This window comes from Lemur catta, chromosome 5 (genome assembly GCF_020740605.2).
Source record: "Lemur catta isolate mLemCat1 chromosome 5, mLemCat1.pri, whole genome shotgun sequence".
Classification (NCBI taxonomy): Eukaryota; Metazoa; Chordata; class Mammalia; order Primates; family Lemuridae; genus Lemur; species Lemur catta.
In genome coordinates, this window is record NC_059132.1 from 12,513,756 (window position 1) to 12,524,107 (window position 10,352).

At 52.4% G+C, this 10,352-nt stretch overlaps 1 long non-coding RNA gene across 4 annotated transcripts; it reads right to left on the reverse strand.

Annotated features, from left to right (window-relative positions):
* Window positions 1-634: 634 nt before the first annotated feature.
* On the reverse strand, window positions 635-9,450 carry LOC123637938. 4 transcript variants are annotated; one of them, XR_006735100.1, is made up of 3 exons: window positions 9,133-9,450; window positions 1,856-2,065; window positions 635-1,666 (listed from the first exon to the last, which is right to left on the reverse strand). It is a non-coding gene; the product is annotated as an uncharacterized LOC123637938 (long non-coding RNA). The 4 variants fall into 4 exon arrangements; XR_006735101.1 differs by lacking the exon at window positions 9,133-9,450 and adding an exon at window positions 5,096-5,211; XR_006735099.1 differs by lacking the exon at window positions 9,133-9,450 and adding an exon at window positions 4,918-5,211.
* Between the last annotated feature and the right edge of the window lie 902 nt (window positions 9,451-10,352).

Below are 10,352 nucleotides of genomic sequence, written 5' to 3' on the forward strand. Positions count from 1 at the left end.
CACACACCCTAATGGTGGCTGCAGGGAAAACAGAGAGTGAAATCAGATGGGACCTCTGGCCTCAGTGCAGCTAACCATCCGTCTGGTGGAAGACACACGTAAACTGACAATTACAAATAAACATAAAGTATCAACTGTGACAAGTGCTGTGAAGGAGAAATCAGCAGTGCTATGGAAGCCTGTTACAGGGAGATTAATCCTGAGGTGAGGGACAAGATAAGCCCAGCATGGCAGCAGCAGCAAGAATGCGGGGGCGTGCGGTAGACGCGAGCAGACACTGAAGGGCATGGGGCCGAGTCCCTGAGCCCTGTCTTCATGTGTTAGCAACAGTAAGGCGGGGGCCTGTGTTTGGGTCACTTATACCCCTGATCTGGCATCCCAAGTGTCTCTTTGTTCACTCATTTATAGTAACATACTCAATATCTGTGCATTTTTCCTGTGATATCATTTTCTTATATAATACAGAGTGTCTATTTCTACAGTGTATACGTCTATTTATGATGCACAGATGCACACACACGCACAAGCACACGTGCACAGACCTCCTTGACGGTTGGTCCCACATAAGGCAAGTCCACTGAAGTGCAGTGTCACCACCATCAGACTCCATAATTATACAACTATCCCATCTTACATTTTTACATTTTATCATGTATTTAAAAATTATAATGATGAAGTGATACTTCAGCGAGTGCCACTTAACTGGGAGAATTACATGCATTATCTCGGCTCCTTATAACTTCCTCCCCAGGTAGGTTTTGTTTCCCCATTTCACGCATGTGGAGATTGAGGCTCAGAGATGTGAAGTCACTCTCCCAGTGTCACACAGCCAGAAGTGGGAAGACGCTGCACCGGGGCCAAGCTCTATGTCATCCCACCTCTGTGCTGCCCCCTCTGTAGCCTTTAGGACCCAAAGGGACCTGACAGAGTCATCAGACAGCTGGCTGAGTTAGGAGCCGCCTGTGGCTGCCAAAGAAGAGTTTGCCTCTATTTAAAGAAAGAGCCATTCAGGGAATGAGGACCATGACCTTGGCTGCACCGGCCAGCTGGGCTCTAGGGACTCGATGAAGCTGCCCGGCCTTCAGCAGCCCCTACACAATAGATCTGCTGACCCCAGAGTCAGAGCTGACCCCCAGAGGTCACCATCCCTCGGCCGAGGGGAAGGAGCACAGACCTGTGAGCCTCGTTTCCCATGGACCACACAGGGCGGCAGCAATAGGACTCTGAGCTCAGATGGACAACCTCAAAGCCCCCTGGGAATTTGTCTGAGGCCTTTGGGGTCAGACGTAGACTCATATGCAGCCAGCTTGGGCTGCGTGTGTGACATTTGCTAGGCCCTGTCACATGCAGCTTTTCACCAAGCCTCATAGTGACCCTTCAAGAATGGCACTATTAATATCCCCATTTAGCGAGGAAGAAAGGGAAGCTCAGAGAGGTTAAGTGTTTCACCCAAGCTCACAAAGCTTCTAAGTAGTAGAATGTCACTCGGTACAGGTTAACATCCATTCGTTCATTTATTCATTCATTCAGTAACCCTTGACGGCATGTCTACCCTGTGCCAGGCAGGATTCTAGGCGCTCAGAATACATAGATAAGCAAAGTAGACAAAATCCTGCCTTCATGGTGCTGCCATTTGAATGCCAGTGTGCCAGGGCCTGTGCAGTTGCTATGGAAACAAACAAAAAAATAAGACTCAGTTCTTCTCTTCGGGGAGTTTGTAGTCTAGTGGAGGAGACACATGTACAGAAAATTTCCAAGCACCATGGAAAGTTCTGGGTACTCTGATAGGGGTTAGCAGAGGGGCTATGAGAACAAAGGGTGGGCATCAGGGAGGACTTCCTGGAGGAGGTGATACCTGAAATGAGTCCTGAAGGATCAATCAGGGACAGAAACGTCATTCCAGGTAGAAATCACAGCAGGGGATGGAGCCCAAACCTGTTCTCTTTTGGGTGCTGGGCTTAGTCGCAGACACAGCTGGTGAGATCTGGCTTGTTCTCCCAGGTACAGCTTGAGCAAAGGCACAGATGCAGAAGGCAGGTTTTCGGTTCCCGGAACTCCCCATTGGCTACAGAGGACAGGGACAGACACAGCTCAGAGGGCTTCCGGCCTCAGGAAGCAGGAGGTTTTAGGCAGGAAAGTGGCCTAATGCCATATATGGTTACAAAGATCCCTCAGGGCCAAGTGGAGGCTGAAGAGGAGGGCGAGGCTGGAGGCTAGGAGGGGCTGCTGCAGGCGCCTGGGGATGGCAGCGGTTGTGGGAAGGGGCTACTCCAAATCTAGCGCTTTGCACTCCAAGTCCAGTGCTCTTAAATTTTATTTAATTTATATTTTCAGAGGCAAAATGATTAAAAAAATAAAGAAAAGGAAATAGGAAATGGAAACAAAAATACTTCTGGTGACAAAGATAAGCCTAATGTCCTTATTTTAAAGTGTGTATTGTGAAACATTTCATACTAAGGAACATATGTGGCTTATGTTAAGTTATAAAGCATAGTAATAAATCAAACAGCTGTGGACCCACCATCGCAGAACAAGAACGTGCCAAAGCAGTGGAAGCCAAGGTGGGACCAATCTGACGCCGCCAAGACCTGACCACCTGATCACATCCGAATTTCATTTTCGTCTCGTTCCCTTGCTTTGCTTTATGTCTTTACCAAATGTGAGCGCGTTTCTAAACAATATAGTGCTTGATTTGCTTGTTTTCAAGCTTTATTAAAAATGCATCTTTGATCCTTCTGCCACTTGTGATTCTAGATTCAACAGGACACATCTCAGATGCATCTGTTGTTGCAAGCGCCTGTAATTTCTCCCTCTCACCAGTGCATACTGGGCTCCACCGTAGGCACATGCCCCATTGGTGTATCTGTTCTCCCACTGGGGGCCTTTGGGTGGTATCGCCGGTGGGCATCTCAGCGGGGCTGTTCTCGGCATTCCCAAGCACGCCTCCTGGGCACATGTGTGTGAGTTCCTCTAGGAAACCTTAGGGTGGAACTGCTGGGTTGCAGGCCCAGGGTTCTTTCCACTCCTCTGTCCCGAGCAGGGCCCAACTGGCCCCAAATCGGCCTTGGTGCTGCCATGCCGGGAGCTCAGGGCAGAGCACCCCAGAGCAGACAAACCTAGGCCAGCACCCCTGGCATTTCCCAGGACTCAGCAGGCACCCAGAGGCCCCTCGTCAGCAAGCAAGACCAGAAATCTGCCTGCTGGCCACTAACCAGGTCACGAGACTGTTGCCCTCTCTCTCGGGGTTTGTTCCATTTCCTGCAGCACTGGGGGCAAGGCAGGCTCTGTTCACGTGCAAGTCTTCACCAGGGGAGACTGCGATCACAACAGCTAACACAGACTCAGCTGGCTGCACACCAGGCACTGTTCAAAGCACCTTACGTCTACACTCGCTTAACCCTCGCACCCGACTACACTAGGTAGGTGCTATTATTATCCCCAATTTACAGATGAGAAACTGAGGCAAGAAAGTTGAGGATCTTGCCCAGAGTAGCACGTGCTTCTGTGTGAGGGGACCAGGCTTCCGGTCCAGGCTGCCTGGCTGCTCCGCCCCCTACCACTCTGCTACCCCAACTCCCGAGAGGACAAGAACCAACGCGTCACCCGATCCTGAAGTAGTCAACATTCTCCTACTTGCAAGGAAAAGAAACAGAACTTGAATGAGCATAAAAGGGGACTTATTGGCTGACAAAAATAAAACAGAAAAGACAGGTAGGAGGCAGACCTCAGGGCCTACTGGGTCCAGGGAGGCCAAAGCTATCAGAAACCTCCCCATCTGCCACCTCGGTGTCCCTGTATGTGCGGCCTTTGTTCCTGTCGCAAAAGGGCTTCTGCCACTGCGCAAGAAGGTGGCCGTCTGCAGCTCTCACCTTACCTTCTAACAGGTCTGCCAATCCCTGTTAAACACAAACCAACCAACCAACCAGACCAAAAGCCAGAGAAGAATCCTGACAGATGCTAGGGAGGGTGCCGACTTGGCTTACCCCGGGCCGCCTGCCCATTTGCCATGGACGGAATGCTTGTCTTCCCCCAAAATGTGTATGTCGAAGGCCTAACACCCAACACAATGGCACTGAGAGGTGGGGCCTTTGAAAGGTGATTAGGTTTAGATGAGGTCACAGGGGGAGGGTTCCCTGATGGAATTAATGCCCTTGTAAGAAAAGGAAGCGACACCAGTACTTTCTCTCCACCTTTTGAGGACACCAAGCGAAGGCAGCTGTCTGCAAGCCAGGAAGAGGAACTCACCGGGAACCAAACCGGCCAGATCCTTGATCTTGGACTTCCAGCATCCAGAGCTGTGAGGAATAAATTCCTCCTGCCTAGGCCACTCAGTCTATGGGATTTTGTCAGCAGACCAGGCTGACTGCAACACCATTCCTGGAGCGACCCCAGTGGCCTGGGGAAGTTGGGCACTGGTATTGGTGCAGGGAGGACCATGAGCCCCGCCCCCAGCATACCTGGAAGCTACATCTGTCCCTGGGAAGGGACATCACAGACACAACCCCAGGGGCAGCAGGAGACCATGAGAGGTTGTGAGCAGGACAACTGACCCAAGTTCCAAGCACGATCAGGCCCCATCTGTGCCCAGGAATGGAAGAAACCGAAGGTGCGAGCTCCCTGTCTGGAAATTCACAATGGCATGCATGGGCCTCTCTTTTTTCTTCAGCAAGGCCTGGGTCTTCACCCAGGATCCAGCTAGACTGAAAGGCATCCCTTTAATAGCATTCTGCACATTCAGGGAAAAGAGATTTCCACCCGGTATTTTTAACCAACACAACCTCCTTCCCTGGGACCGGCATAAAGAGCGTGGATGCTTCGCTGGGACTGCTCAGAGGGGCAGTAGAGTCTTGGGAGAAGGGCAGGAGGGTCTCCTCTTGGCCCACTGATTAGAAACCTTGTGCCAGGGGAGCCATTCACTCAGGCCGTGCTGGGGACACCCAGGGAGGTGGATGTCCTCACTCTCCCGGGGCGATGGGGCTGAGGGCACAGGGGAGGGAACCAGAAGCCGGACATGGGACAGGTGATGTGACATCTGAAAGTCCTGCATGGGCTGGCCTGGCCCCTACTGCACATCGTCTCCTCAGACCCAGCCAACCGTCAGCGGGCGCTGGGCTCTGGCTGCCCCGTGGGCACAGGCAAGGGCCTGCTGCGGCCTCGGTGAATCCAGGTCAGAGAACGGTCGAGCAGTGCCGTGGGGAGCCAAGCGGATGGAAATCTAGACAAGAGAACAAAGCCAACCTGTTGGCCAAGGAAACTCAATCCGATTACGCCCTGGAGCCCTCCATGGCCGGGAGCAGCCGTGTGACCGAGAAGAAAGGGCGCTTTCATGGGCCCTGCCCTGCCTGCTGGCAAAACGGGCCCCGCAGCACCCTGCCCCCTCTCCAGTGGCCCCACAGGACCTGCCGCCCCGCCAGGACTGGGGGTGGGCGTGGGGGCAGAACCCCTCCAACGGCTGTCACAGGAGACAGGGTGTGGGAGAGGGACATGGGGATAAGCCACAGCCAATGAATGCCTTTAAGGTTAAGGCTCTGGAGATAAAAAAGCCAGTGCCTGTTTGTCCTGGAAATTGGCTCATGGACAGATTAAATTTAGGAGTAACTGGGGCAGATACGCAGGGAAGCATGTTTCCTTAATGAGTCTGTCTTTATTTAACTGCTTAATCATTTACTGGGCCAAAAAATCTGGAGGTGACTCCAAAAGTCACAATGATTAAGACAGTGACAGATTGAGCCCTGTCGAGTCATTTCAGGGCCTGGCTCTGCTGACATCAATTCCCTGCTCCTGTCCTTGTCATCCTGATGGGGCCGGGAGGGCCACCCCCACGGCCAGGATAACTCCCAACATGTGTATCAGCCACTTTGCTCAGGAACAGTATTGTCCTATAAGGGAGGTTCCTGGGACGGGCAAAGCTGATTTGGGTGGGACTTCCTCTTCGCCTTGACACTGCCTCCCTGCGCCTCCCCCATTCCCTCCACTTCACTTCTCATCCCTGCATCCATTCATTCATTCAGTAACGTTTACAGGCGGCCAGCATATGGCACGCACTCTGATGCACCCCGGGAAATGTGACGTTGAAAAAGTTTCTTATAGTCCAGCAGGGAAGGCGGACGTTAATCAAGTAATCCCACAACTCTATTATTACAACTGCAACAAGCACTTTGAGGAAGGAGTGAAGAACACTTGGCCTGGGGGTGGGAAGAGGGTGATGAATGTGTGAGCAGAGGGCATTTGGGGGCAGTAAAACTACTCCCCATGACACCATAATGGGGAATATGGACAGAGCGCACGTGTCAAACCCATTGAGCTGTAACACAAAGAATTAGCCCCAGTGTAAACTGTGGACTCCAGCTAATAACAGTGTATCAGTCTGTGCCCACCCGTTGTAACACACGTGCCGCACCAATGCCAGGTGTTTCCATTAATAGCAGGGCAGCCGGGAGAGAGTAACAGGGGAGGGCGATACTGGCACTCTGTATTTTCTGTGCAATTTTTCGGCAAACCTCAAACTGCTCTCAAAAATTAAGGCAATTTAAAAAAATAAGTGAAGAAAACCAGGAGGAACTGCCACAGGGAGCCTGATTTGTGCTTGGGGGTCCTCGGGGCGTGAACTTGCACGCTGGCCGCCACTTGCCTCGGTTGCGCGGTCTCACTGCAGGGCGAGTCTCCTCGGCAGAGCGGAGGGGACCGCCATTCAGTGAGTGCCTGTCACAGGCAGCTCGTCACCAGGCCCTGCCCACCTGGTACATTTGTGATGGGGGATTCATCTTCGAGAACCTAGACGCGGAAGGCAAGGAGAGAGGAATGGGTATAGTTCGGAATAATAGAGCCAGCATAATAATATAATTTTATATTTTTGGAAAACACAAAAAAGCCTTTCATTTCATAATATAAATTGTGGGAAAGCTGGACAAAGCGCTCCTGGCTGGTAGATGTGCATAAAATACTCATCCTCGGGGCATGGGGAGTGAAGACTTTGAGGAGGAAGGCAGGAGACTTGTGTTTAGCAAAAGGGACACGTGTTAGAAAAGTTTGAGAAACACTGTACTGTCCCATGTGAACTCACTGCCACACGGGAAACAAGACAACAGACTCCCACTTTCCAGAGGAGTCGACTGAAGCTCAGTACACTTATGTCACATCTTATGTCATACAGCCAGTAAGTTGCAGGGGCAGAATTTGAACCCCCAATAGACGTACACATGCAGCAGCCATCATTGCTAATAGGTTGCGCAGAGGGCTCTGGCGGACAGCGGGGCGTTCCCTGGGAGACTGGAACTCACGGACACAGCCAGCTGGTCAGTGGGCCACCCTCTGCCTTCTCGGCATGTGTGGGACAATGGCAGTGAGACCTCTGTAGTGGGGCTGTGCTCCAGGAGAGTGAGGAACCTGTGATCTTGATACAACCTGGAAAGAGAAAGGCCAGCCCAGGAAATACAGTAAAAGCCCCAGTCAGCCAGATGTCACTGATGCTGTGGGACATGGTTCCCCGACCTGGGCTGAGCGGAGGTCCAGGCTGCTCTGGGCATTAAAGAAGATTTACAGAGGAAGTAACAGAGTAGGGAGGGACGGAGAATGCCTAACCTGTTTCAGCTGCCTCTTCCAGTATTTCAGGTATCTTTTTTTTAAAACAAGAGCTAATTAAATCATGTAGCAGGTGATTTCAAATGCATGCTTATCTCTTTCTCCTAAAAGCAGGTCCAAGAGGACTCCCAATCAGCTATGTGTCATTAGCAGTGTTAGGACAGGAAAACAATAAACATGGCACAACCTACTCAGCGCCATCCAGTTGGACTCTCTGCCATGGCGGACCCGCCCCCGTCTATGCTGTCCAACATGGCAGCCACTCACCACACACAGCTGCCGGGCACCTGAGAGGTAGCTACTATGCTGAAGGGACTGTGTTTCATTTCATATCATGTCATGTCATCGCTTGAAAGTAAATAGCCACATGTGGCAAGTGGCTACTGCCTTGGACAGTGCAGACTTATGTGTTTCCCTAAGATGGGGCGACTTCTCTCCACATTTAGTCCAAATTTTTACTCCAATGCAGCCGTAACAGCTCACCTCCATAGAATGGCCCACTGTCCCAAGGCTTGAATGCCCCCTGAATTGGCACAAAAGCCCAGAAGGGATGGAGGGACGCTCAGGAGGAGAACCCCCCTTCCCAAGGTCCCACCACTCTCAGGGCCACATGGGACTCAGATCTAAGACCCTTGTTTCCACCTATACCCTCGGGCTCCAAGCTGCCTGGCAGAAAAGACATTTATTTCTCCAGGTCAGAGAGCAAGGCTGGCTGGCTGAACTATGAGATATAAACATCTGCCACCAACAAACCAATATATATATAGATATATCTGAGTCTAAGTTTGTGCGTCTGAAACGGGAACGACAGGAAATACCACGACTTACGCATGTCGCAGCGTGGGTCTGCGGCCGCCTGGGGTGATGCTCAGTGAATTGCTGACTTTCCCTTCCTTTCACCTGGTGGGAATATGGAGGAGGGCAGGGAGGGAGGGAAAGGCGGGAGGTCGAACAATGGCTGTGTGTCTGGCCAGCCTGGGCAGACCTGGGCCAGTAGGTAAGGAAGGGGGACCTCTAATGATCAGTCCCCCGCTTCCCCGCAGAGCACAAGCCACCTGGAGCAGCCCGTGCACACTGCCCCAGCCTCCCAGCTCCTCACCTGCCCAGGGTTCAGGCCCTTCACACTGTCTATCCCAGTTTAGTGTCCCTGCATGCAAGCATGGGGCGACTTCAAGGCGAGGTGCCAGCCAGCCCCAGGAAGGACAGGCTGACCTGCCACTCAACAGGCCCCAGCCGTGCCAGCCACACCGAGGCCTGCAGAACGTGAGCAACCTTCTAGGGTGGTGAGGAAACCCTTTAGGAGTGGGCACAGACACACCCTCCCGTTTTCTGGTGGAGGCAAAATAAAAATGCAACCTCCACCTCCCAGGGGCCACAGCTTTGGATGACAGATCAGGAGGCCTGGGCTGAATCCTGGCTCTGTGACCTCCCTGCTGTGGACGCAGTCACCTCCTTTCACATCCTACATCCTACCTAGGTGATTTTAGGAAAGCAAGTTCACCTACCCAAGCCTCAGTTTCTTCATCAGAAAAATGGGGGTGAAAGACCTACCTGTCATACTTGGGCAATGCCGGGCGTACAGTGTGGACTTGCCAGGCCAGCGGTTCTCACAGGGTGGTCCTGGGACCAGCAGTGCCGGCAGCACCTGGCAACTTGTTAGAAACGCACGTTCTCCAGTTCTGCCCGACCTACTGAATCAGTAACTCTGGAGGTGGGCCCCAGCAATTTGTTTTAATGAGACCTCCTGGGGTTCCCGACACTTGCTCAAGATTGCCAAGCACTGCATTAAGTGGTAGCTGTCTGGGGTTGTTGATATTCTCAAAAACACATTCCAGCTGGGTCTGATGACAGCAGGGTTTGGGTCAGACAGACGTGGGAGAAGTCCTGGCACCACCACTTCCCGCCGGGGGGCCTCAGCTTTCTCATCTTTCCAATGGGGGTAGGACTGGACCGGCAGCTCGCCCCAAAGCCCTTATTTCAGTGCAGGGAATAGCAGAACTGCTTAGTAACTGAAAGTTACTATTGTTGTTGTGGTCATTGTTTTCTTCTTAAATGTCAGGTGCTGGAGATTTTTGTTTCTAAAAATGGTCAAGTTTCTCTGGCATAAATCCCCACCCATCCTGCCATCATGCCCCAAATAACATCCCCATAAGGACTGGCGAGTAAATTGCCGAAGGGCCTCTGCTGCCCATCAGATGGGAGACTTTCCGAGTTTGAATAAGGCAGAGGATTTCAATTACCCAGGATTACAAAGAAGGGCCTCGATGCACCATATGGCCTGGGCCTGGCCGCCCACCGTCCAGCGTGATCAGAGGCTCTCGTGTGAGATATTAACATAATATCCCTTCCAAAAGCGATTACAGAGTCGCAGGCAGCAGAATGTCATTTGGTGGCCGAGGCCCACTCTCATCAGCAGCAATGACTAAACAAGCTAATCAAATCAGCACAAATTTGCACACGAGCCCAGCAGCTGGGCCTGGATATCACCACCGCGGCAGCATAATCCTGCTGTAGGATGACTTGACTAATGGGCTCCGGGTGGGCGGGGGGCCCTGGTGGGGCTGCCTGGCAAGTCTGCGGGGCGAGAAGGGCGGCAGGGAGGGCAAGTCAGCAAACAGCAAGCAGAGGGGGAGGACAGGAAGGCCACACCTGTGCATCCGTCTCTCCGGTGGGGGCTGGGAGAGAGAAGCAGCCCCGTGCACCTCCCCTAGCTCCAGAGGCTGCTTTGGTTCAAGCTTCAGTTCCATGGCTTATTGTGTGTCCTTGAGCAG